Source organism: Spermophilus citellus (genome assembly GCF_964194105.1).
Source record: "Spermophilus citellus genome assembly, chromosome: 15".
NCBI classification, from domain to species: Eukaryota; Metazoa; Chordata; class Mammalia; order Rodentia; family Sciuridae; genus Spermophilus; species Spermophilus citellus.
Genome location: NC_138195.1, coordinates 65,601,651 through 65,627,189, shown reverse-complemented (window position 1 = coordinate 65,627,189; position 25,539 = coordinate 65,601,651). Strand labels below are relative to the sequence as shown.

At 44.7% G+C, this 25,539-nt stretch overlaps 1 protein-coding gene across 50 annotated transcripts in view; it reads left to right on the top strand.

The window, feature by feature from the left end:
• The first annotated feature begins 611 nt into the window (after positions 1–611).
• SORBS1 (sorbin and SH3 domain containing 1) overlaps positions 612–25,539 on the top strand; it is a 234,952-nt gene continuing 210,024 nt past the window's right edge. For all 50 annotated transcript variants that reach the window (XM_081267226.1, XM_081267217.1, XM_081267205.1 and 47 more), the window contains exon 1: positions 612–750. The gene's annotated coding sequence lies outside the window, so the exon portion shown is untranslated. The remainder of the gene's footprint in view (positions 751–25,539) is intronic.

Genomic DNA, 25,539 nt, shown 5'->3' with positions numbered 1-25,539 from the left:
TGTGACCTGGGGCAAGCTATTTAAACATTCCTCAGTTTTTCTTGCTTTGAAAAATAGGGATTAGTAATGGGATTTCTCATATAAGGTTATGATGATCAAATGAGAAAATATCTAGGAAAAATTAAGTACCTTGGCTGGTACAAAGTGTAATAATGATAGCAACAAACACTGATGGAGCACGATGTGGAGGACCTAATCTAAATGCTTTACAACCTTAAACTATATTAATCTTCATTCTTTAAAATCGGAACTACTGGACCATTTTCCAGATGAGCAAACTGGAGTCTAGGGGTAAAATAATTTATGTGTAGTCAAAACACATTAGCTGTTATTTTATGACTAAGGTTCCTCCAGCTCCCTGAGGGCGATTCCTGTGAAAGACTGGAAGGACCAAAGTTGGCTCCGGACTGAAAGGGTTACTGGGTGCGAGCGTGCGCCTTCTCAGCGGAGACCCGCGGGCCCGCGCAGGGCTCACAATGCCGCGGGCGGGGCGGCGGGCGCTACCTCGCCTCCCATTGGCGCACACGCCCCTTCCTGTCACGGCCGGGCAAGGCCACGCCCCCTGGGCGCTGCCAGAGTGGACGGTTCCAGAGGCATGCTAATGAGGGGCAGGGCGCCGCAGCCCATTGGCCAGCCGCGGAAAGTCGGTGAAGTCAGCGCCGAGTCCCAGAAAAACAGAGCCGGGCCAACTGCAGCGTGTAGTGTGAGTGGGGCAGGACGCGAGCAGCCCGCCCGCCGGCGACCCGCAAGGTAAGCCTGCGCCGCCGGCCAGCCGGGCAGCGATCGCCCGCTCCCGGGCGGCGGAGAAGGGGGTGTGCGCCTGCCCGGCCCCCACGGGCGGCGCCTTTGTTCCGCGCTCCAAGGAAGTGCTTTTTAAAGGGCCAGCTGTTGGAGGGACTTGGGGGATCCCCCTCCTCCAGAACATCCTCCCATGGTCACGGGGACTGCTGTGGTCCCTGCGACCCAACGGTCTGTCATGCTTGCCCGGTAGATCTCCAGTCCTTTACGGAAAGTTCCCTAGCATGCAGGGGACCTGGGGCATTCCAGGTTTCTTTCTTCTTTTTTCTGGTGGGTAGGGGGTAGTGCGATCATGGCCACTGCCAGAAGAGAAGGTCCTCCCGCCTCGGGCTGGGCTGCAACATGGGTGGGTGGAGGAGACTTGAAAGCCCCGGTGGGTTTGTGTTGTAAAGTGAAACTACCGAAGGGCTCCTCTGCAGCAGCCAGAGGAAGGAGGAGGGAGCGAGCGGCAGGATGGAGGCATCTCAGGTGTGTTCATTCATCAGCATCCCCTCGAGCAGAGGACGGCCTGAGGGGCGCAAGGACAAGGCGTCTGGCCCGAACCCGCCTGAACCAGCGGCCGGTGTGTGTGTGTGTGTGTGTGTGTGTGTGTGTGTATGCGCGCGAGTGTGCGCGTGCGGGGACACCGTGCCTGCCCATCCCTCCCATGCTCCTTCATCTCCCGGAGTGGCTGACAGCATCTTGCTAGTCATCTCATCACTGAGAAGGACAGAAAGCCATCCCTTTCTCTGAATTCCCTGGGCATTCCCACCTTGCTTCTTTCAGACCTGGCTTCCTTGATGAGCGGTAGTGACATTCAAGATAGAATGGAAAAGAGGCATAAAGTCATTATGTTCCTTTCATGGGGGAATGTACTGTCGAATTCTGCATCCCCGTGCCTCCGCTGTCGTAAGATGGCTTTGAAATTCACCAGTGCACGCTTTCTTCGGGCAGACAGAATTTATTACGCTATTACATGGCTACATAAAAGCAGAAGGGATCCCACTGAGCGTGGCTCATTTTATCCAGTCCCTCCGTTTTCCCAGCATGTTCTGGCTAAGGCTTTGGATTTTTGTGTTAAACACTGAGTGCTGGGATGCTCCTGTTGTCACAGGGCCGACCCGCTGAAATTGCTCGAATTGATTTCACTGTCAGTAGGAGGGAGGTTCATTTAGAGACTCATGGAACCTTTCTAGTATATCTGGCCTCTGACACCATCTCCCTACCCCATCCCTGAGTTCTTTTTTCCCCTTTTTTAGGTGAAGACTAGGAATGTCTGTCTCCACTCTCCTTGTGTTTGGGGCTCTATTTAGATTCAATTCTGTGGCTGGAAAGGAAGCTTGGTGGTGATTGAAGGGGGTGGTAGATTAAAAGTGGGGTGGACAGCAGAGGGGGATGGCAGCATTAATAATAGAAAACATCAGGTAGATGTTTGGAGACTACATAGCTTCAGACTATAGAGACTCATAAGGTAGATGACTGTGAGTGTGTGTGCTGTGAGGGGGAGGGGTGAAGTAGGAGGATGCTAACAGCATTTATCTGCCCCACCCTCTTGATGCTGCCTTAAATAGCTCCTTGCCAGCTGAGCCCTGAGGTCTCCCTCTTGGCCTGAGGGGAAAGGAGGGAATAGCTGGTCTGTTGTCCTCTTTGCCCTGGGCACTGTTGGAGTAGATGCTTAGGAAAAGGTTAGTTTTCTGAGAGCACTTTACTCAGCTGAAGGACCCTGTGATAACTGGATCTGCTGATTTCCCACCAGGGAATTAGAATGACTGAAATGAAGTGCTCTCTCCCTAGTGGGGTGAAGATGTTGGAAGACATTGTCATCTTCCATACAACACCCATCCTTCTCTTACCTGCTTTCATTTGTGGCAGTTGGAGAGTGTATGTAAACTTTTAAAAGAGCTTGCTAATATTGGGGGTGGGTTGGAGTTTGGGAAAGGATGAACAAATGTTTCTTGCAGAACAAAGAACTGTTCAGCTCTCTCCTCTTTCTCCTCTCCAAAATAGAGTTAAATACAGATAGCAGAGTCTGGGTTTTCTTTGCAGAGAATGAAAAGGCAGGCACAGGAAAGAAAGCTTCTATTGTGTAGGGTTGGTAATCATTTGGTCATCCCAACTTAGCTCTGGACCCTTCCCTGGATGTGGAAGTAGATTTGCTGTAGAGGGCACTCATTAGTAATTCAGGATTTAACCTGCCTGTGGGAAAAAGGAATGGATGGTCTCAAAAAGCTGGTGGAGCTCTGGACCAGAGGTAGGACAGTTGGCTTTGGTCTTGGCCATCCATCTTCTTTGGACTTTGGGCTAGTAGTTTCTGCTTCCTAGATCAGTGTCCTTGTTGATAAAGCAGAGGACTTTAGAACAAACAATTTTCCAGGGTTCCTGATAGCATTACTCTCCTTAGATTCACAAGTACAGTTTGTGATGGCATTTTTAGATTTCCTTCTTTTTTTGCTAATCTGATGCTAAATTCACAGTATTGAGCAATGGCTTGGAAGAAGCATTCTAGGACACAGGCCACTGTCGGATTCAGATTCACCTTTTCCTTGCTTAGTGTGAGTTGTGAGGTTTACTGTATGTAAAGAATTCAGAACCGGAAGGGCCCAGAGTCAGAGGCATAGACCCTCAGCATGGGAGGTTATCTGGGGAAGGTGAAGGTAGAATAACAGATTGTGAAGAGAGTTTCTTTCCTTTTAAAAAAATTTGTTAACATATGTTAATTGTACAAATTAGTAGATTTCATTGTGACATTTCCATACACACAATATTTTGATCATGTCCACCCTCTCTTCTACCCTCCCCTCTCTCCCCTTCCCCCAATCCCCTTCCCCCTTCCCCCTATCCCCTTCCCTTTTCCTAATAGTCCCTCTTTGCTTTTGGATTTTTTTTTAACATGGGATACTTTTAATTCTGTGTCTTACTTATTTTGCTTAACATAATGTTCTTTATCCATTTGTTTTCAAATGGATGACATGACTTCCTTCATCTTTATGGCTAAGTAACACTCCATTGTTATGCATACCATATTTTCTTTATTCATTCATCTGTCAGTGGGCACCTAAGCTGATTCCATATCTTAGTTATGGGGAGCAATGCTGCAATAAATATGGGCATGTTTTGTGTGCTGACTTCATTTCCTTTGGATATATACCCAGAAATGGTACAGCTGATTGAATGGTAGTTGTAGTTTTAATTTTTTGAGGAATCCCTGTGCTATTTTTCCATCGTGTCCGTACTAATTTACATTCTCACCAATAGTGTGCAAGGGTTGTTTTTCTTCCAGATCCTCACCAGCATTTTTTTTGGTAATAGCCATTCTAATTGAGGTAAGATAGAATCCTGAAGAAATTTGATTTGCATTTTCCTGATTTGAGCATTTTTTCCATATATTTATTGGCCATTTGTACTTCTTTTAGGAAATGTCTATTCAAATCGTTTTTTTTTATTGGATTATTTGTTCTTTTGTTCTTTGAGTTTATCATATATTCTGGATATTATTCCTCTGTCAGATGAGTAACTAGCAAAGATTTTCTCCCATTCTGTGGGTTGTCTTTTCACTGTTGGTTGTTTTCTTTACAGTGCAGAAGCTTTTTAATTTAATGTAATCCTGTTTGTCAATTCTTGCTTTTATTACCTAAGCTATTAGGGTCCTATTCGGGAAATCATTGCTTCTGACAATATCTTGGCATGTTTCTCCTACATCTTCTAGTAGTTTCAAAGTTTCAGGTCTTACATTAAGGTCTTTGATCCATTTTGAGTTGACTTTTATACAAGGGAGATGGGGGTTTAGTTTCAATCTTTTGCATGTGGATATTCAGTTTTCTCAGCACCCTTTGTTTAAGAGGCTTTCCTTCAATGTATGTTATTGTTATCTTTGTTGAGAACCAACTGTAGGTATGTGGATTTATTTCTGGGTCCTCTGTTCTGTTCCACTGGTCTACAAGTGTGTTTTTATGCCAATACCAGGTTCTTGTTACTATGGCTCTGTAGTATGCTTTGAAATCAGGTATTTTGCCTCCAGCACTTCTCTTTATGCTCAGGATAGCTTTGGCTGTTCAGGGTCTTTTGTATTTCCATATAATTTTAGGATTGTTCTTCTAGTTCTGTGAGGAAAGTCATTGGTATTTTAGTGGGGGTTGCATTTAATCTATAGATCACTTTAGATAGAATAGCCATCTCAACTATATTAACTTTCCCCATCCATGAATTTGGGAAGTCTTTCCTCCTTCTGGCCCTGTCTTCAATTTCTTTCTTTTGTGTTGTTCTTTTCTTTTTTATTATTTTTATTTTTAGATATTGATGAACCTTTATTTTATTCATTTATTTATATGTAGTGCCAAGGATCAAACCCAGTGCTGCACACATGCTAGGCAAGTGCTCTGCCACTGAACCACAACTCCAGCCCCTGTGTTGTTATTTTTATTGTAGAGGTTTTTTGTCTCCTTAGTTGGGTTTATTGTTAGGTATTTATTTATTTACTTTTGGAGGCTATTGTAAATGGGAATGTTAGGAAAGGGAATTTGTTTAATTAATTCTCTCCCATACGATCAGCTGTACCACTTCTGGGTATGTATCCAAAGGAAATGAAGTCAGTACACAAAACATGCCCATGTATGTTCAATTCACTATTTTATTTCTGATTGCACAGAACGAACATTCAGATATTAAGGATATGGGAGTTGGAAGAGACCTCTGTGATTGACCCATTTAGCCCCCCTCTAAGGACTTTGAGAAATTGGGAGGCTTGGCTATTGGTCTAAAGTCACTCAGCTGGTGAGATGCAGATCTGGAGCAGGAACCCAGGGGGGTAGGTTCTTGGTCCCCTATTCTAGATATATCTGTTAATCCCTCTCCTCCTCTGAGAGAGAGGAGTCTAGGAAGGGGAGGGGGAAAAGTGAGGAGGAAGTAGGAACCCAGGAAGAAGGGGGAGGCCGGAGGAGAAACAGACAAGAGAAGGTAGGAGGTTGTGGACAAGTTCATTGGCAAGGAAAAGACACAGGAGCCAAGCTGGGAGGAGGAGAAAGGAATGGAGCTTGAAAGGGAAGGCACTGCCAGCCTTGAAAGAGCAGAGCATTTCTGTGCCCTTGCAGTGAGGAAAGGAGCAGCTTGGCTTAGACAAGGGAGGGTGTGGAGTGGGGGGACAGAGAGGCCAGCCTTGATTGAGCCTGACTTGGAGAGTCCCCTTGAGAGCTCTCCTGTTGAGATGGGATTGTAGAATGGTGGAGCCTGCTTAGTGTCAAGGCTTTAGCTCCCCTGGGGCCCATGGAACTTGAACATGTGGGGAATCAGGTGAGCTGCTGGTGATGCTGGCAAATGTTCTGCTGAGGTCCCAGTTTTTTTTTTTTTTTAATAATACAAAACTAAAATATTTTCCATGGTTTTCTCCTATGAATTTCATTGTATGTTTATACAATTGTCATGTTTTTTGAGAGAGCATTTCCTGTATCCCCTTTTCAGTAGAGAGACTGGTTTGCTGAATGGTAGCTCATCTGGGGGAGCTCTGTCCTGTGACCTGAGCTAAGTCTCAGGATGTTTCAGTGAGCAATTAAAGAGCTGGGAACAGTGGCTAACCAGAGCATTAACTGTTCAAAGGCAGGAATCAAAGGTGATGATACTTTGAAGTCTACGTTCCAAGCTAGCATCTGGCCAGGAGCAGTGTAACTTCCTTTGGCCAGCTCCTCGGGCCTTCGGAAGTGTCTCTGTGGATCCTTTAGCTGCTCCTGCGTTGGTGTGTGGACAGCATGATGCGTGGCACTGGATTTGGCTGCCCTATCCTTCTTTTCTGTGTTTCCCTCCTTTATCCATTTATTTTTCTCTCCTGTTATATCTTTCTCCTTGCCCTCCTCCCTTATCCTCCCTTTACTATCAATAGGATAGCTTTGTACTGTGCTTTAATATATTTATTATGTCATTAAAATTTCATGTTCTCTGTTCTTAATTTAAAACCAGTTCAGACTTCTTGAATGTGGATGTGTTTTACACACAAAACAAACAAACCAAACCCAATTAAATTGCTTTTTATTCCTGTGTGGCCTTCCATTGATTTTTTCCCCCCTCCTCTTCTGTGGTCAGTAGTGGCTCTTTGTGGAAAAAAAAAATCCCAGGTCTCTGTCATGTGGTTCTTGTTTTTAAAACAAAAACAGCTATAACAATAGAAAGAGTTTCTACCCTTGTATTGTAAACCACAAGGGACACCCTCTCCCAAGAGATGTTCTCTGTTTCTTGACTTTCTTCCATGGAAGGAGTGTCTTTAATATCTTCTTTAACAAGGCCTGTCCTATAAGGGGTGTGGGTACTGCTGGTGCTGTCCGTGAGACTGGCAGGCATAGCCAAGAGAGCAAGGAAGAATTTACCATGATGGATTTTCTTCATTTCCCCGGGCTATACCAGGACACTCACTTCTTTGGAAATGAATGAGATGTTTGTCATCTTAAAGATTATTTGGGTAGGATCCAAGGGATATCTTATGCCTACCTTGGGAGGGTGGGCAGCCACCAACAGGTTGCTGGCATGAAATTCCAAATGTTTTGATATATGTTGTACAGCCTCATAAATTTCTTCTGACTCTGATTAATTACCGAGAAGATTGAGTCTTAATGTTCAGCAATCAGCAAGCAGTTTAGGATCTAAAGTGGGCCTTGTAAGAAGGAGACACCTAGAAGTCTCCAGTTTTTATATTAAAAATCCATGTGAGTTTTATATCCAACTTTATTTGTGCTAGTCTTAGTCTATCTAGTTACTTTTAGTATAAAAATACTTAAGCTGCTTTACTGTTGAACACAATTGATGGTTGAGGAGAATGTGTTTATCCTGGGCCCTCTTCAAGTATGTACAGACCCCAAGCCTCAGGTGCAAATGCCAGGTAGTCAGGAATGCTTCAGACCTGCTGTGGTTGAAAACCACCTCCCAGCCTTACCTGATGGCTCTTCTATGTCCCCAGAGGCCAGGCCTCTTGCTAGGATCTATCCCTCACTAGATGCTTTTCTCTCCCTTTCAGGGCTGATTCCTACTACTCCTATAAGGCTCCCTGCACATCTGGAAGATGTGCATTTCCTACTTAGTTCACCTTTCTGCCTGTTTCCCTTGTGTGTTTCTTCCCTCATATTTTGAGATCTTGGAGAAGAGAGAATATTTCCATTCCTTTTTGAATTTTAATTTGTCTCAAAGATTGATCAATCTACCTACCTACACTATTTTAAAAGTCAAATACCACTACAAGAAAAATGTAAAGGCTTGCAAAGAAGGCAGGCTGGGTACGGCGGCCTTTTCTTGGAGACCTGTTTCCCAGTCACTGAATGTGATTTTCTGTTGCTGTAGGAAAAAAGCACCACCAACTTAGTAACTTGAAGCAACCTAGATTTATATTATAGCTCTGTAGATTAGGAGTCTGGAAAGGGTCTCATTGGGCTAAACTCAAGGTATGAGCAGGGCTGCGTTTCCTTTTGGGAACTCTGTTTCCTGATGTGTGCCATGTCTTAGAGGCTGCCTGCATTCTTAGGTCAGGGCCATCTTCTTCTATCTTCAACTCCAGGGAAGGCTAGTGGAGTCCTCTAATTGTACCACTCTGAGCTTCTTCCATAGTCATATCTTCATCTGACTCCCTCCCCCCTCCCACTTTTATTTTATTAATTATATATAATAGTAAGATTTGTTGCCTCTTCCACTTTTAAAGACTTTGAATAATCTAGGATGATCTCCCTATTTTAATAAAGACTCTGTGTGTGTCGGTGAGACTGGAGGTTGAACCAGGGCCTTTCATATGCTATGCAAGTGCTCTGCCATGAGCTGTATCTGCAGCCCTGCATTCCTATTTTAAGATCAGTGATTAGCAACTTTAACTCTATCTGTAAACTTAATTCTCCTTTGTCACATAACTAACCATGTTCCTAGGTTTGGGGCTTAGGATATGGACATCTTTGAGGGGCCATTAGTCTATCAACCCTTTTAGCTGTTTCTCCTGTTTTACTATCATATTTACAAGACCCCCTCCCCATGCAAACACACGCACTCACACATACACCCACCCTACCCTCACCACAAACACTTCCCTTCCTTCCTCTTCATCCTTTCAGTATGGTCACATCACAGTTTTCGTTTACATTGATATTCCATATGTACATTATTTTGACCATGCAAATAGTGTCAATGGCTGAGCCATATAGTATACTATAATGATATATATATTTTTTTGGTACTGGAAATGTAATCCAGGGGTTCTTTACCACTGAGCTACATCCCCAGCCCTTTCATTAAAAAAAAATATTTTGGGGCTGGGGATGTGGCTCAAGTGGTAGCGCGCTCGCCTGGCATGCGTGCAGCCCGGGTTCGATCCTCAGCACCACATACAAACAGAGATGTTGTGTCTGCCGAGAACTAAAAAAAATAAATATTAAAAATTCTCTCTCTCTCTCTCTCTCTCTCTCTCTCTCTCTCTCTCTCCTCTCTCACTCTCTCTTAAAAAAAATATTTTGAAGTAATTTAGGGCTTTGCTAAATTGCTGAGGCTGGCCTCAAACTTGTGATCCTCCTCAGACTCCACAGTTACTGAGATTATAGATCTGTGTATTTTGAGTTAATAATGGCTTCATTTTTCCAAATTAGTTTTATTAATACTGATTATTAATACCCTGAGTCTCTGACAGTATTTTAAATCATCTCTGATTTATAACATATATTTATTTTCATTTTATTAATTTCCTGTCCCCTGCCGGCTCCTTAGACTTCCCTCCTAGAGGCTCCAGCCCTCTCCTGTTCCTGTCCATTGGCCTCTAGGCCTGTGGCATGACTCTTTTTTTTTTTTTTTAATTTAGTTGTAGATGGACAACGTTTTTTTTTTTTTTTTTTAATTTATATGTGGTGCTAAGGATTGAACCCAGTGCCTCACACATGCTAGGCAAGTGCCGTACCATTGAGCCATAACCCAAGCCCATGTGGCATGACTCTTGCTAGGAATTCCCTTGCCTAGCTCTGGATGGGATTTTCAGTTTCCTCTTTGTTGATTTATTTTCCCAGGAGTTTCTGAGAAAGGGTCTGTGGAATTCCTTCATTCCAGATTGCCACATTTGAAATGTTCTTATTCTACATTTGTACCTGATTGTTGGTTTGACTCATCTAGAATTTTGAGTTGAAATACATTTTCTCTCAGAATTTTGAAGGCACTGTTCTATTCTCTTCTAAGTTCCATATTGATGTAAAAATTTTGGATGCCATTCAGATTTTTCATCATTAATGGATAATTTTTAGGATCTTCTTGCTTTCTCTGTATTCAATTTTCCTTGATTTAAAAATTATTGAGCTGGTGTTTTTATGTCCTTTTGATCTGAAGACATTCTTTAGTTTGGGGAAATATTCTTAAATATTTGTATTTAGTAATTTCCTTTTCTTTATTTTCTGTATTTTGTCTTTAGAATTCTTATTAGCTAAATATTCTACTTTCTGGATTGAGTGTATAACTCTTAAATATTTTACTTCCTGTTTTCCATTTTATTATATTTTGGTTTTTCTTTTTGGAGAGTATCTTCAGCTTTATCCTAAGCCCTTTTTCAATTTCTTACTTTTGCTTTCATGTTTCTACATGAAGTGAAGCTTCAGTCTCTGTTTTACTTTCTAAGTGCTACTTAATTCTTTAAATGTCTCCCCTCCTCTGCCTCCCACTGTTATTTTTTTTGTTGTTGTTGTGGTGGTGCAGGGAATTGGACTCTGGGTGGAACAATATTGGACACGCTGGGCAAGTGCTCTACCACTGAGCCATGTCCCCAACCCCCCTTTCCTTTTTAAATAGCATTCTATTCTTGTTTTATGGGCACAACCAATTTCCTTGTTAGTTATTGTTGTTGTGTTGGTTGTATTCTGCTCTTCCCTGCGTTGTCTGTTTCCTCCAAGCCTCTTTGTGCTTGCTTTGATTACTGTATTTCCCACTGAAGCCATGCTTCCATGCATGCTGATCCTACACTGTCTGTTTATATCTTAAAGGTGGACACTAAAATGGTCATTGGGCATCCTTGTGACACAGGAGGAGCTTATAATTTTCTTGTAGGATAAGAGAGCCCCTGTTTCTTCTGCTGGTGACACCTAGGTGTCAGTGCCTATAGATCTTTTCCCTGGGGCTTTCAAGGACAGAGTTTTCCTGGAGAGAATCTTGCTGGGGTTGGGGTGGGAGGGTAGGAGCATGACTTGTGTGCATTCTGGGAGCCTTGATGGGGATCCAGCTGCATGTTACCCTGTTTGCTCTGCAGCTTTTCACTCTGTCCTTCTGTCTCTTGAAAGTTACTACCTTCTCTCCTGACTCTCTTCACTCTGTCTGAATCCTGAGCCTCTGGTGTTACTTGCCTGAACAGTGGACTTTGGAGGAGTGAAGTCCCTGGACTGAGTAGACTGCAGGAGGAATCTGGGTCTGATTGCTCCTTGCACTAACTTTCAGCCAGCTCTCCCCTGTCTGGCCCCTTTCTGCTTCTCCCCTGAGAGTCCTTGGTGCCTCCAGTTCCTGAGCCTTCTTCATGCTCTGTGCCATGAGTTGGCCACTTGTTCAGTGGTTTCCTTCTGGCTTCACGTAGAGAATGGACACAGTAGGAACCTAACACAGCTACTGCGTGGTGGTCACCTCTCTGTCTCCCAGAGTGTGCTGGTGTCTCCTTTCCATTAAGAAATAAATTCCTCTACTTTCCTTTTAGTGGGATTGTTGGAGACAGAAGAGGTGTTCATGGTGTTCAACCCTCTGATTTTATCAGAAGCTTACTTCATATCTTTATCCAAGTCCTTAAACCTGTGCCTGATATAGGTTATATTCCCAAGAGATATTTGTTAATGACTGGATGCATGTTTCTAAGAAGATATGTGCACAGTCATCAGATTTCAAGAGATTCCTAAACATTTATTCTTATAAAACTAAATTCATCATTTATTCTGAGATAGACATAATCACAGGCAGTGAATCCTGCCTGTTGTCTCCATGAGTATTGGAGGAGAAACACCATGAGACAGCATCCTGGATTGTTGGTCTTATGAGTGGTGGGCTCCAGGTGCTACCTGTAGCACAATTAACTGCCTGGCTGGGTCTTTTATGTCCTCAGCCTTCAATTGAGGTGCTGGTCAGAGACAGCTTCAGTTCTCTGCACGGAGCACCTGCTGTGTGCAAGGCACAGTGCTAGGGTCCTTGCAGGTGTCTCTTCTCAGGCAGCCAGTGCTGTGTTTCATGGTTTCATCTCATTCTCAAATGTCTGTTATGGCATGTGTCGTGCTAAGTTGTTTAGTTTGTACGGAGCAAGTCCTCTAAACGTTTCACCTCTTACTCTCTAGGCTGTGTGCTCCTGATGAGAACTAAGTTGTAGTCATCTTCGTGTTTCCTTCATCTACACAGTGGAGTCAGCTAGGGAACAGAAAAGCCATTTGCTCAAGGTCATGAGGCTGGATGGGACTGAGCTGGGGACAGATCTCTTCTCTTTGAGGGTGGCTCTTCTCTTGGTGAGGTGATTTAGGGGCTTAGAGTGCCTAGGAGTGTGGTGGCTGCTCTCAGGCTGCCTGCTACTGCCTCGGTCCCACATGAGTCCTAGAGGTCTCTGCTCTGTACCTCACCTAAAAAATGAAGAAAATCACAGTCCCTACCTCACAGTACTTAGTGAGGATTAGATGATCCAGTGATGCAAGTCTGAGAACTGTGCCCACCATATAGGTAGTCACTTAGTAAGTGCTGGTCACCATTATTGAGAATGAGATGGGGACAGAAGTTACTAGTAGAGCCAAGGAGCGTTTCAAACGGGAGACTCTGGAGTGGAAAAAGAATATTGGCAGGCGGGGCTGTGTTTGTCAAGCTCGCTGGCCACCTGGAGAGGGACAAAGCTGAATGTTTCTAAGCTAGGGGCTGCTTTGGTCATGTGAGCTGATGTAAAAATGCCAGGATTCAAAAGGCCCTCTGAGTCCCTTAACTGGTCACTGGTACTCTGAACAAAGATCCTTTTGCTGCCTCTTTCTTCCTGGTTTGCCTCTACCTAGGCTGGCCCTTTCTCCTGTCCCCCAGCATGCCTTTCACTGTCTCCATCTTGGACAGTTGGTGTTACAGATATTTGCCACGTGGAGCAGAGACGGGCATCAAAGCAGTGCCGAGTGAGTAGGGACAGCAGCCAGGCATTTGAACTGTTAAGCAGTTAGGGGCCTGGTCTTTTCTTTGAGGTGTCTTTCCTTGGTGATGTCCTTCCCACCATTGCTACATCTTGCCAGCAGGCTCATCCAAAAGAGCACAGTATTCTAGGGGTACTACTGTGTTTTGCTAGATGAGGAGATAGAGAAGCTCTGGTGTTAGCTCCAGGTGTGTGAGGGGCCTCTTTGATTGGCAGAGAGCCCTGCTTGCGTATGGAGCTTTACCTCAAGAAGTGCCTTAGCAGCCACAGTCTCATCTCATCCATTAAACAGGTGTTGGTAAGGGAGTTAGACAGGGGGCCTGCCCTCCTGAAGTTTGTTTCCTCATTAACACCAAGAGAGCAGGACTCTCATTTTCCTGAACAGGCATTCAACAGTGCACTTAAGGTGATGAAGCAGGAAGGTTTTATTTAGAGTGACAAGGTGTGTGGGGGGAAGTGCAGGCAGTGCGGGTACTTTAAGCATGCATAATGGATGTGGCATCCTGCCTCGTCCAAGTGGGCACAAAGGTCAAGTAGTAGAGGTCTGTGACATATATGAGGTCAGGTGTCTAGAAATGACTGACCCAGGACTGACCTGTGAGGAGATTGCTTCCGGCAATCAGCATTTTCCACATGACACAGGAGTGCAGGTTCTGAGTACCAAGGATTAGAAATACTAGGTTCTTAAAGCTTAACCTGTAACTGGCTCTGCCAATCCATTTCCACCTGAGCCCCGGCTTTCCTTCGTCACTGGGGTGTTCTAGGTTGTACATAGTAGCTGTAATAGGAATGGGTGCTAAGTAGATCCTGGAATTGCCCTTCTGCTTTCAGGTCAGTGTGAAAGCTCATTACTCATTTATGCATTGATTATTGACATCAGCCTGTAGACTAACCTTTGAGCTTGGTTTCCCAGTATGAAAGGTCACTAGGACATACCTTATGAAATCCAAACAGTTTCTTTTATTGCTTGGAGTCTGTGTGGATCCTGGTGGCTGTGCACCAGAGCAGTTTCCTTGACTGATATGTAAGTAGATGATTCATCTGCAGGTTGCTCTTCTTCTTGGAGTTTGTTTTCAGTCAGGGCAGATCCAGTGTGTGCTCACATCCTGTGAGCACAGAATGTTGATCAGGGGTTGTAGTTACTTATAATAAATGGACTTGGAAAATGGGGACAGTTTCCTGGTGTGTGGATATTAGGGAGTTTTTCCAAGGTGGCTGCAGCACAGGTGTTATGGACTCCCCTGTGCTTGGCCTTGCTTTCTAGACAGTCACACAGCAGGCTGTGACAGGAGACTGGCAGGATCTTGCAGCCAGGGATGAGGTAAGAAAGGCTGGAACCAGAGCTGGGAGATCTGAGTCGCTACCCCAGTAGCCTGGCCAGTGGGAATCTGGGTAGAGACACCAAGGCCGGCATCAGAACTGCTTTTAAGGAGACAGAATGAATAGAGGCTCCGGAGAAAACAAATTCCCAACAGGGACAGAAATGAGAATAGCTAGAGGAAATTGGGAGAGCTTAGGACTTCATCGGGGTTTGATGGAGTTTGCTAAAAATCAGGTTGCCAGGCTCATGAACTTGGGCCTACTCACTTTTAGGCTTTTTAGAACTATTTTGTGTTTGCCTCCTGGGGCCTCCGTGTTGCACATGGTACGTGAGTGAGCCAGCACTGGCAGGTGCGAGGGACAAGGTCCCCTGGGAACTGGGAAATATTAGTCATGCCTATGCACTGATAGAAGATACAGCTCCTCACCAAGACAGCTGCTGCAGGAGGCCCCACTGCCGCCAGCCTGCCCAGTGTCCACATTCTTGGTGTTATCTTTAATTATTAAAGTCATAGGCTATTTAAATACTCACCTGAAGATGCATCATTGTGAGTAATTTTCCCTTCCTGGGATCAAAGGGTCTCCAGCAGAGAAGGTTTTTTTGTGGCCTGTGGTTCTGAATTCCCCAGGTGGCTCCTTTGAGGAACACACACCCAGGCAAGAGGAAATCCTGAAGATGCTCTTGATGGCAGGGTGCAGACCTTCATGGGCTGTCTTGTAGATTGGCATTTATTTTGAGTCCTTAATTTGAGGAGTAAAGGAGATTTTATATATATATATATATATATATATATATATATATATATATATATATATATATATATTTTTTTTTTTTTTTTTTAACTGTAGGCCAGGAAGACAGAATGCTGTTAGAAGATGTAAAATATTTAACATGCTGTTCAAAAAATTGAACTGCCCAGCAGCCTTTAATTGGTGGTGGTGCCTATGGCAACCTGCGTGGTTTTCAGGAGTGTCTTCTTGGGTCTCTTAGACTCCTCTGAAGGGATGGGTTGGGGTTCAGTCCTAGGGCTGGCTGGGCACCCAAGAACTCGCCACTCTGCTTAACCCCTTCAGAATTTCATAGTTGGAGGTCGTCTCTTTCGATAAGTAGAGAGGAGTAAAAGAGAGAAGGAGAGCCTATCATCCTTCTTTGCCTTGTTTGCGCATTCATCTGTTTTTTTTTTTTAGCATCAGAAATTTATTGGTTGCTCAAAACATTACATTGATCTTGACATATCATGTATCATACATTTGTTTCAAATGGGGTATGAATTCTTATTATTCCCTCGTGTACAGATTGCAGAATCACGTGGTTATACAGCCACGTTTATACATACTGCCAAACATTCATCTGGTTTTATTGGCCTCTGCGAGTGTTTACTGTTCTCCTTGAGCCTCAGGACTTTAGTGTGGAGGTTCCTTAGCCTGGAGTGCTCTTTCTTTCTTTCACTTTAACTCTGCACATTGTCAGATCTCACCTGGAGCATCATGTGCTTAGAGTAACCTCCTCTGACTTCTAGACCAAGTTGAACCCTCCTGTGTGAGGGCTTTTCCCGTGGTTCGGTGGTACTGGACAGAACATTCTTCACAGCGTTTGTCTGAACTGCTTTTATGCTTGTCTGTCTGCCTAGCCCACAGTCTGTAGGCTCTTTCCTGAGAGTGGCCAGGCCTATTTCTCATCACTATTATATCCTAGCAGGTGCCTGGCTCCACTAATAATTCATTTATTCACTTGTTAAATTTTTGGTTCTGTACTAGATTCTAGAACTACAAACAGAATAAAACACCCCCCCCCAGAGTTCTCAAACATCCAATAATGTGTAGGGAAAAAATGATAAATTGAAGTTCTGTTTATTCTTTAAAAGAAAAGTATAGCTTTCTATTTATAGTAGTACAGATTTTATAATTAACTCATTGGTAAATATGCTCAAAGCTATTTCATGAGCAGGAAAGCGTGATTAAGAAATTTGATAACTGCGGCTCTGAGGAGAGGGAGGCATAGGAAAAAATGTGGTGAGCACTGTGTGGGGCAAGGGTGACTTGGAACATATGGGGCGGGGTGGAAATGGGCCAGAGAAGGACATTTCTGATAGCGGACAGAGGGATCGGCTTAGGCAAAGGCAGGGTGGCATGGAAGGCTTTGAGCATTGGGCAAATACTTTATAAGGCTGGAGTATAAAACAGGAGGAAGATCTGCTAGGTGCCCTCTACCGGGGATTAGGAGGGATTGAGAGTTGGAATCCCAGATGGGTAAAACGGGGCAGGTTGGTCTAGTGGGAGAGAGAATTGTGCAAACTCGCCCTAGGAGAGGCACAGCACAGAGAATACCTGGAATTTAGAAGAGGGTGGATACTTTGGTTAGAAGGGATCAGGCCTCATCATGCTTTAAAAATTGAACATGCCCAAGATCACGCATATCCCTCTCTTCATCGCAGAAGTGGGTATTGAGGTGGAGGGGTGTTGCTCTTTCTAAGACCAACTTGAGACTTCTTCATGAAGTTCTCCTTGCTCTACTCCTGTCCACTGGGAGTTTTATCTTAATGTGATTTAGACTTCACCTTGGCCTGTATTTTCTGGGTTACAGTGTTGTATATGAATAGGGAAATAGCATATGGCATGTGTAAATACGCATTTTGGGGTTTTTACTTATCTGTGTAGTCATGCACACACCCTTCTTTTTGTGTGTGTGTTTTTAAGTCCTGGAATTGAAGTAATTATGTAATTAGGATCCACATAGAGTGTGGCTAGATAAGGTGTAATTAAAGAGGAAAGCCTAATTTTGGAAGAATGATAAGAGGTCATTTGACTCAGTCTGGGCCCGGATCCAGTTGTGGAAGAACAGTAAAAGGTCATTTGGATGTAGGGAGCTTGAGGCCACCCAGGAACCCAGACTGGCCTGAGAACTGGACAGATTTTGTTTCAGTTAATTGTGAAAGCCATTCACTGAGTATCCTCTTGGTACCAGATATTGTGGGAGACCCACCCCTGGGCAGGGAGCAGAAGATCTGGATCTCAGGGAGCATGGATGTGTAGGATGTGTTCTTGAGAACAAGTAGGAGGTTCTAAGGCAGAGAGATGACTCCTGGGGGGCCGAGTTGGGAAAGAATTCATAGGGCAGGTGGTATTTGAGCTGTGTCTTAAAAAGTAAGGAGAGTTTCAAAAGCAAGGACAAGAACTTTCTGGCACAATGGAATACTCAGATAATATTTGTAAGATGAATGCCAGTCTGAGGGGGGTGGTATAAGGAACATGGCCGTGTTGGTGAGTGATCATTTTGTGGTTTAGTTAGGCTCATACAGCTCAGGTGGTGCAGTATCAGTTATAAGGCCAGGAGGCCAATAGGCTTAGGTCCTTGAGTGTGCCATAGTGACTGTGTGCAGAGGACTCAGAGATCACTGTGCACTGCGGGGGTCAGGAGAAATTTCCTTGTGGAAGAGTCTTAGAGTCTTGAAAGACCAATTGGAGAGGGGAAAGGGGAAAAGAAGGGAAGACTTCCCAAAGGAGGGAATGATGTAGGCAAAGGGCTGGAGAAGGAGCAAAGAGAAGATCATCAGACATAGGGGAACAGGGTGAACTCATCTTGGCCACAACTTGGCTGATTTCTGGGGGTCAGGTGTGTTGGGCAGGAGAGGTTTGATCCATGGGATCAGAGGAGCCATGACAGATTGCTGGACAGTAGAATGGCATGAAAAAAGCACGTTGAAGGAAGAGTAAGTGGGCCTTGGTAGGTATGATTGGCTTCCAGGGAGTTCAGCCCCAGCAATTGAGCATGAGGTGATGGAGACCAGGCAGTGGGCTTGGGAGGATGGAACCCTCTGGAGTCCTTTATTTTATTGAAGGGTTACTAGTCTTGCTGATGGAAGGATGAGGGAGATCAGGCAAGGGAAGAGATACAGAGAATGGAAATACCTGCTATGTGTGTGTTGGGTGTGTGTGTGTGGGGGGATCAACTGGTGAGGAAAGAGGATGTGGGCAGAGCGGTGTGTCAAGAGCCCAGAAAACCGAGTTCTGATTTCAACCCTGTTCTTTTTCAGAGAACAAATGGAGAGGCCTGGGGCCAATTTCTTCCTCTTGTGATCTCTATTTCCTTGTTAGTGGGAGTTGCTGGGTTTATGGTGTAGACTCATCTCAGACTTGTAGAATCATTACAGTTCTAGGGCTCAGGCAAGGGGAAGGGTCTGGGCTGGAGGTTTGTGGGGCTGCCCCACCAAGGTTATGGAGTGGGCAGGAACCTGGGGGTGGGGTGGTGCTCTAGTGACCAGGTTGGAGGTGGAGTTGGTGGAAGGGGGAGCCAAGGGAGTGGACATGACTCATCTTGCATGTCAGGGTGCTCTTGAGACTCTTTTAACACATGAGTAATATAAAAACCTAAGCTTGGGCTGGGGATGTGGCTCAAGCGGTAGCGCGCTCGCCTGGCATGCGTGCGGCCCGGGTTCGATCCTCAGCACCACATACCAACAAAGATGTTGTGTCCACCGACAACTAAAAAATAAATATTAAAAATTCTCTCTCTCTCTCTCTCTCTCTCTCTCTCTCTCTCTCTCTCTCTCTCCTCTCTCACTCTCTCTTAAAAAAAAACTAAGCTTATTCTGATATTGAGATAAATGCTCCTTTTTGGGGCAGAGCAGGGAAAGGGTTAAATCTTGAATTCACTGAAAGGAAATCCTTAGGATAGGGAACCATGGTGGTTAATGAATCCCCTACCCTGCCCCTCTCTCAGAGTCAGTATTTGGGAAATATAAGGTCTCAGACCTTTCAAAAGTTTGTACAGACAAGGGTTCCTGGTAGAAGAAGATTTGGACAGGGCCTTGAAGGATGGAAGGAAGGAGTTTCCAGAGGAGAGGATGACTTCAATTTATAGCACAACATTTATAGTAGGGGTTCCAGGAAGAAAAGCATGCTTTTTGAATACTCAGTGTGTATACCAGCTCCGTGCCAGGTACTTTCCTGATCTTTGTTTCATAACATTTTAACCATTCCTGCCTTTATTATCCTGTTAGGGATACAGCATGTTAGGGATTGGAGGGCTGAGCCTATCTGCCCAAGGTCTTAATGACGGGGTGGGATCTCCTTTTATTCAGATCTCCTACTCCAATGGCAATACCCACCTCTGTCACCATTGCTGGTTGTCTGGGAAATGTAGGGAGGAAAAAGAGAATGATTTATCTTTGTGACCCTTGCTTCCAAGTTAAGCACTTCCTAAAACTTTGATCCAACTGCCACCTGTGCTGCAGCCTCCTCATACGGTATGACACTTTAGAAACTGATGATGCTGGCACTCAGAGCTCACCAAGTCTAAAGTGTCACTTACAGATTAGGAAACCGAGGCCCAGAAAGGAGAAGGATGTGCTAAGGTCAAGGGCAGAATGTGGATGAGAACGAGAAGACTCTGGACACTTGGGTCCTTGTGGCTGTTTAAAGGCTCCCTGTGGAAAGTTTGTTTTTAGACAACAATGGGAACCTTTGTCTGGAGAGTTGGTCTGGGCACGATTGGATCTGAAAGGTTCTCTGTGGATGTGTGCACGTGCACGTGTGTGCTTCCTCCCCTGTAATCTCATGCCTTTGAACCAGCAGGAAGGATTCCTTAAGACCAAAGGTTAAGACCAAAGGCATTCAACAGGTGGAAAGGGCCTAGGAAGGAGGAAGAAGATCAGAAGCCACAGAAATAGAAGACTAAATGCTTGGCTAAAAGGAACTTTCCAAGTCTATAAACAATTACTATCATTTATAGAACATTCACTATACTGGGAAATCTTTATGTGTCATTTTATGTCACTTCCAGGGCCTCCCCACAAGGTAAGTCTGTTTTTTGCCCCCATTTTACAGATGAAGGAACTAATTAAAGACTGTGACCTACCTACAGTCACAAAATTAGTAAGGTACAGAGCCAAGACTCCAACCTGGGTGTGTTAGTCACCATTCTGTCACTGTGACAAAAATACATGAAATAATCAACTTACAAGGAGGAAATGTTTATTTTAGCACACAGTTTCAGAAGTCTGTGGTTGCTCATCCTTGTTGCCTTTGGGCCTGTAGTGAGGCAACATGTCATGGTGGACGCACATGACAGAGGAAGCTGCCCACCGCATGGCCACCAGGAAGCAGGAGAGAAAGGAGGGGACCGAGTCCTAACGTCCCCTTCATGGGCATGCCCTCAATGGCCTGACTTCTTTTCATTAGGACCTGCCTGCTAAAGGCTCCATATCTTCCATTACTGTCACAGGCTGGGGAACAAGTCTTCATATATGAGCCTTTGGCGAATATTCAAAATCCAAAGTACAGCACCAGGTCTGCCAATCCAAAGCTCTTCCTTTAGTCCCCAAATGATTTTGTTGGACTAAGAGCACCAGGTATTTGAGCATTTGAGGGTACATGGAATAGTACATTTAGGGAGATTACCATTTGGCAATGTTTCCTGACACAGGGCAATTTTACCCCCAGGGAACACTTAGCAATGTCTGGAGACATTTTTGGTTTTTACAGTTTAGGAGGTGCTATTGGCATCTAGTGTATAGAGGCCAAGAATGCTTCTAAACATCTTTTGCACAAAGCAACACCACACAACAAAGCATTACCCCACATAGTATGTTGTGTGCTGAGGTTAAGAAATCAGGCTCTTTGGGGACCTGGTTGTATTTTTACTATGTAGAACATAGGGCAAATGGAAGAGCCCATTTGAAGAACTTGAGTTGTTTCTTTAGCTTCAGAGACTTCTGTTATACCTTAATGGTTATTTGCAGTTTGAGTTCCTCACTGACTGAGCCAAGAAAGTCTGGGGTAGTGGGTTGAGGCTGGGAGAAAAATTCCAGCAAGGTATGAGGGCTATAGTATCCCAGGACTATAGGAGGGATAGCAGGTGACGGGTGGGGTGCAATCCTGCCTCCTGGGAATTGTTTGGGCTACTTCAGTGTGTGTAACCAAATAAGATCAGATTAGGCTAATTGTGTCTTTTTCCTTTATTGACTTAATACTATGACTACTCATCCTCAGAAATGTCTGAGAAAGGGATACATGTGTTGCAGACACTCAGCTACAAGTAGACTATTTGCCAAATTCATCTGTTACTAGTTACTGTTTAACTCTAATGGCCCCATCCACTAACAGAACTGTAAACAAGTCTGGGGCGTCCCCAGGACCCTTAGCTTTTCCTTGAGCTTCTCCAAGCTGTTTTCTCTGAGCCTGGTCTGTGGTTGAGTCAGTCAGTGAGAACAGCCCTGTTCCTGAGCAGGTCATCCTGAGCGAGGTGCACACTGCTTTACTTGTCTCCCTCTTCCAGATCAGACACGAGAAGGTGTGTTATGTGTCCTCATCTCAGAACATATTCCCTTTGAACCCCTGTTCAGCTTGCCCTCTTTTGCTGAGCTTCTGCTCAGGCCTAAGGCTTTACCTTTACCCTGCTGGCCACTTCCTTTCCATCACCTGGGACCCATCCCCAGGCCTCACAAAGCTCTCTGGCCACTCCAGCCAACAGTGTCACCTCCCTCTTCCAACACCCTTTTCTCTAGGGACTCCTGTGCTTGTCTATCCAGTCATTAAATTCCGACGCCTTCTATGCCACTTTTTGACCTCTCCAGTGGCTCAGTCACTAACCAGCCCTGTGACCTTAGGTGAGTCACTTAACCTTAGGAGAAGGATCATGGCACCGAATCAGAGTCAAAGGAGAGTCACAGTTGTAGGACCTGGGGTATTTCTCTAAGGTCAGTGGAAATTCTAGTTCCCTTTTGGTCCCATACAGATTGTGAGAACCCGGGACGAATTGTTGGAAAACTCTCTTCAGACTAACAAATAAACTTTAATATTAATTCTTTGCTCAGCGATTGTTTGTTGAGCGGCTGCTCTATCTAAGGGAGTGTGGTTAAGTTCCACAGGGGTGCAAAGGGGTCTCTTGGACTTTGCCCTCAAGGAGCTTGTAGCCTTGTAGGGTGGTGGGCATGTCTATGCAAAACCGTAACTGTGTAGACACTCTAGGTCAACACTCTATGTCCAGCCTTGGGACTAGTTTATCACAGTGGTGCCTGTGCGCACACATACACACTCAAGTTCCACGAAAGGTGGAAGTTTTTGAGCTTTGTTCATCACATGCCTTACATGTTAATCAGCAGTCAGATTCATCAGTGGATGAATGAAGTAATGAATGATTTGTGTTTGGAAGGAAGGGGGTTAGGCTTTAGACCTTTGTGGGTGGGTGAGGTAAGCATTATAGACTGGGTGGAGGCAGGGGAAGAATGGCAGAGCAAACTTAGATGGAGGCATAGCCCGTAGAGATAGCAGTAGCCCAAGCCACGCTAGACAGCTGCAGCCCATTGTGATTGGACTATGTGATAGGGGCAGGATGCAAAGATGGGAAAAGTAGTTTGGGGCCAGTTGGTGCAGTCTCTAATTCAGCCTTTGTTAAGAGGATTGGATTTATCCCATAGTAGGATGACCTCATGTTCCTGTTTCCTGGAATGGTTTTACCAGTTCTCCCAGTGTGATCATCAATAGTATCCCTGTCACTTTCCAGTATCTCTGTTTAGATAATAATTTGTACGATCCTGCAGTTCAGGAGAGGTATGGAGTCCATGAAGCTCTCCCAGTGGGATGTGGTCAAGCTGGCCTTAGGGAGGTCAGCACCCACAATGCTTGGTGGAGCCTGGAGGCAGGTGATGAGGCACCCTCTAGTTCAGGCCAGAGCCTAAGGATCTGTCATGGCATCCAAAAGAAGGAGGTGGTTATGGAACAGACTAAAGACCAAAGTGATACCACACATGGTCTCTGAAATGGCTCCACATTGGCTCCTCCAAACATAGACCCATCTAAAGTGCAGGCATCCTGGACAAGCAATTTCTAAGTGGAAGTTATGACTGATTTAAAAAAAAAAAAAACAACGACATTGTGTCTCTTTCCTGAACAATTAAAAGCCAGAGAAGCTTCTGCCCCTCCTCACAAAAGGCCTGGTGAAACCCGCCGCTGTTCACTTGCCTAAACCCGGCATTGTTCCTTGGAATTTAAAATAGGTTATGAATGTGCTTGATGTCAGGAAAGATAAATCGGTAAGGAGGACTGTAGTCAATACATTCCCTTTTTAAGTAGAAACAATATAAAGAGCTTAATTCAGTCCTGAATCAATCTCACTTTGTTGCCGTGATTGTGTAAAAACCTGAACTGCTTTATGTCTGTCTCACGCTGTTTATATTCCTGATGTTCCCCATCTCAGCCAGCCCTGCACAGACTCCCAGCCTTTTTAGGCCATGTACAGCTCCCTTCTCTCAGGGATGTTTTCTTGCTCTTGCAAAAGGGTTGTGCCATGAGTGGTGATTTCATCTTATATCTAGACATGCTCTTCATGGTGACCATTCAGTGGTCTCTTTCAAGGGAACCTCCTTATCTAGGATAGTTGGAAGGCTTTTGCTTTTTCTTTCCCATTAAAAGATCATTCCATTTGAAAATAGTTGATTACACACATGGTTTGGAAATCAGAACATTGTAAGCGTATACACTGAACATTTTCCTTCCCATTTCCACTGTGCCCGGCCCCCTGACCCTCAGCAGTCCCTCCTATTAGGTGGCGGAACATTCACTCAGTTGGCTCAGGTCAGTTCACTATTTTGGTTTTTGTCCTGGTGGATGATCAATAACACCCTCTTTCCCTCTCAAAAGTGCCCCAGTTTAGGTGATAAATTATATATTATCCAATAGATAGGTGAGCACTTTGGTTAGTTTCCTGTATATTCCTCTGAGATTTCCATATGCAGATAAAATACAGAAGGGGTAAATGTGACATTTAGTGGTTTTGTCACTAAACAATCTATCCTGGAAACTCTCCATATCAGGGAGGAGTGTCTTCATTCTTCTGTAATGTCTTTGTGAGCACTGTCTCCCCCGAATCCCCACCTTCTAATTTGCCGAGGCTGGCCTTGAACTTGGGCAGTCGCCTTCTCCTTACCTCACCAATTTAATTGCTATATAGAGATTGTTTGTGTTTACCTAAGGAGAAGTGAAAGGCTGTGACAAGTGAAGGCAGCTTCCTTCTTAGGAAAAGTAAGTTCAGTAGTAGACTCATCCAGGAAGCATTTATTTGACACCAGATATGTGCCTAACATGGTACTAGGCACTTTGGATGAAGTGGGCCCTCCCTGCCTCTCCAGTTGCTTAAATCTTTTAAGGTCTATCTCAGATGACGCATGCCTTTCAGGAGGGCTTTCCTGATTCAGTGGTGACAATTACTTGGCATCTCCAGCCATCCACTTATCTATCATTTATGTGTCCATCCGTCTCTCTGACCATGTCATCAGCCAGCGTTCATTGAGTGGACCGTGTGCAAGAATCTGTGCTAGATATTTAAAAAGGAACCAGATTGTTGACAAGCTGCACTCTTGGGATCAGAGAGAGACCAAGGGGTGAACAGTAAGTGCACTGCAACGTGGCAGCTGCGTGATAACCTTTATGCCTGGGCTGCTTGAGGAAGCACAAGGCAAAGGGTGCCTGACCACTGTGGAGTGGGGAGGGTTGAGAAGGTCTTTTGAGGATGGAACCTTGTTTTGATTTTCTGTTGTAAGTATTTGCTTTACTCTTTATGGTTAGACTGGGGTCCTTCACATTATCTTCAGATCTAGCCCCCTCCCGTCTCACTGCAACCTCTGGAGTAGTGTTCTGCATTTAATTAGCCATGCAGTATTTACTGAATGGAGGAGAAAAGCCCAACTTAATTAAATGAACCTAGACTCAAGTATATTAATACCAAACAGAACAAGTTCTTTGCTGTTCTTGGCCTTCACAGTTTGTCTATGTGACTGTGTCCTGCAAGGACTCTAAATTCATGCCTGCTCCTCCCTTTAGTTTCCTTTTATCCAACCAAGGGATCTCTGTCCCTGCTTTTACCCATTAGCATTGCCATAGTAGGGAATCCTCTCCATGGTTCTGCTACTTCCAAAAGGAAAGAGCTGCATAAATGGGACCCCTGGGCCCCACCCCCTTCTCTGGTCTTAGTTTCCCCTTTGGAACAAGGGGATGGCTGTGACCCCTGAGGACCCTTGCACTTCTGACATTCTAAAAACAATGCTTTTGAGAATCAGCCTGATGGCTTAGCAGATCCTTCTTTCATCTTCTAATAGCTCCAGCTTCCCTTGCAGTTTCCTGGTGCCGCAGGGATGATCAGTCCAGGATAAGAACTAGCCAGGCCAGGAAAATGACCTTTTAAAAGGGCCACAGGGAGAATGGGGATGACCAGATGCATAGCCTCTGAGCTACAAGTTGGGGTCAGCACTGCGAGGGGTTCCTGGTGATGGTTCCAGCAGCAGGGCTGTTTGGTTGTCATGGGTAGAACTTTTGGCCGAATGTTAGTTATTTCCTAA